Source organism: Haemaphysalis longicornis, unplaced genomic scaffold (genome assembly GCF_048455015.1).
Source record: "Haemaphysalis longicornis isolate Haplotype H1 unplaced genomic scaffold, Haemaphysalis longicornis Haplotype H1 scaffold_133, whole genome shotgun sequence".
In the NCBI taxonomy this organism is placed as follows: domain Eukaryota; kingdom Metazoa; phylum Arthropoda; class Arachnida; order Ixodida; family Ixodidae; genus Haemaphysalis; species Haemaphysalis longicornis.
Genome location: NW_027526239.1, coordinates 228,655 through 231,059, shown reverse-complemented (window position 1 = coordinate 231,059; position 2,405 = coordinate 228,655).

Below are 2,405 nucleotides of genomic sequence, written 5' to 3'. Positions count from 1 at the left end.
CATTTGTCTATCAGGTCCAGCGAGACGTACAACCTATCCAGCCGCGCGCGACTGGACCTCTGAAAATGGGTGTACTGGACATCTCGGGCTCCCTCCAGGCACTCTGCTACATCTACTATGCTAGATTCTTCAACCATTTCAATAAGGAGGTCAGGGTCGCGGGTTCGATTCCCGGCCGCGGCGGCCGCTTTTCCGATGGAGGCTAAAAGCAAAAACGCCCGTGTGTTCGAGATTTCGGCGCACGTTAAAGATCCCCAGGTGGTCAAAATTAATCCGGAGCCCTCCACTACGGCGCGCCTCATCGCCTGCGTTGCGTCGGCGCGTTAAACCCTACAATCAAAAATAAGGAGGTCACTACTGGCATCTCTATAAGGGCTGCTGCTTGATTTGTCCCGCGAAGCTAGTACGCAATTGAAATCGCCCATCAGTATGAGCAACCTTTCAGTTGTCATTTGATGTCTCAGGTTGGCAAAACATTCTGTCCTCTCATCCCCCCTATTCCGAGCATATACGCATATCATTCGTAAACTTACTGCAGAATACAAGATATCACATACAATAAGCCTGCCTGAGTCGCACGAAGTCACGGTTTCCACAACAAAGCCAGGCAACTTTTTTACAGACAGTACACACCCTGCAGACGACCCAACGTCATGACTTATGCAAGCATAGTAACGTAACGTGAAACGGTCCGCCATGCTCGCGGCCTCCTCCTCCCCGTCAATTTTTGTTTCCTGAATAGCTAAGACGTCTAGGCCCCGTTCCGTTAACAGCCGATGCACCTGGGCTTGCTTTCTTTTAGTGGACAGACCTCTAACATTCAGGGTGGCTACATTTAAGGCACCTTCCATACAGGTTTTAACCTAAAAGGGGAGACCGAGAGCGTGGCGCGTACAGTGGTGATCTCGCTAAGAGTGAACACGGGAGCGCGTGGCCGCCGGTACTATCAGAGCAGCCTACCGTGCCCAGCGCGAACCATCAAGCATGCGCTCTGCATGCCAAACGAGACTATGCTTTCAGCGCGTGCACAGCGTCATCGGAGCGTCTGCGCGTCGTCTGCTATGTTTATCGCGCGTGTAGCGGTGGAGCTATCAGCCACTGTATGAATGAGTGGAAACTAGAATCCACATGAAAAATGTTTCCGTGTGAGCGGTAATTCGTTCTTTAGCTCCAATACAATGGTTTCGGCACAGGAGCGTAACTCGCCCACATGTTTTAACCAGACTCAATGAAAAGATCATGCAGATTTTACAGCACTTTATTTTTGCAGGTGCTTACAAAAAGTCTTTCAAATGCACATAGAAGCACGCAATTCAAGGCTTCGAAGGTGGTCACTCAAATGTGGCGCAGGCGCTACGACTTTCATTCAATATACGAATAGGTATGGGAGAAAACTATCATCCTTTACATTTTTATATTTGGGCGTTTTCATGCAAGGATCCAGGAATCACGGATCAACGCAAAATACCATTAGCAGACGAGACGCAACATAGCAGCTGATGAGCAGACGCTCCGATGACGCGATGCGCGCGCTGAAAGCAAAATATCGCTCGGCACGCACAGCGCATGCGTGATGGTTCGCGCCACGATCGGCTTTATAAATCGTGGTTCGCGCTGGGCACGCTAGGCTGCTCTGAGCCGACGTCGTCCGTGGGAGGCTGCGGTTCTGCTGGTTGTCTGGTCTCGTCGGCTTGGGTGGCACCCGTCGACTCTGGCTCGACTTAGCTGGCGGCTCCTCGCTGTTTACATGCGTGGTCGGGGGGTGTCCGCCTTTCGCATCGTCGTGGCTGCGCTTCGTGCTCGCCGCGACCGTGGCCGCTTGGCTCACGTCCATTTTCTCCTGAACACTTGCGTCGTCGCGCTGTTTCGTCGGCGGCGCTCTCTCGGAGTTGCTTTGCTGCGGTGTTGACGCAGCTCCGGTTTGCACCTCCTGTCGCTTGGGCGGGTTGCCCTCCACAGAGGGTGGCGTGCTTGAAATCCCGTCCGCGGCTGCCAAGTCTCCCGTGCCGCGGGCGGCTTCCTCAGCCTCCATAGCGTCCATTACGAGTTCGCTTGAGTCGTCACCACCCGCCGGCCCAGTCACGTTGGCGTAGGTAGTCATGGACAATTCAAATGCGAACCGCGGAGCGCGTGGCCGAAGATACCGGTGCCGTCAACTGGCAGCGGCCGTGGAAAACTCACGGACATGCGCAGTTGAGATGAAGGGAGCGAGGCTGCGTGTCCAACTCCAATATGTTGACCTCTGCTCGCTCGCATGCTTGCTTTGTCACCGCGCCGCAAGAGCGCTGAAATCTGAGCTGTTAGCGAGGCGGCGCAAGATAGTAGGCAAGTGCGGTTAAGAGAGAGAGAAGAACTTTATTTATAGATCCGGCAAGATGTAGTCAGCGGCCACGCAGGGCTCGCAC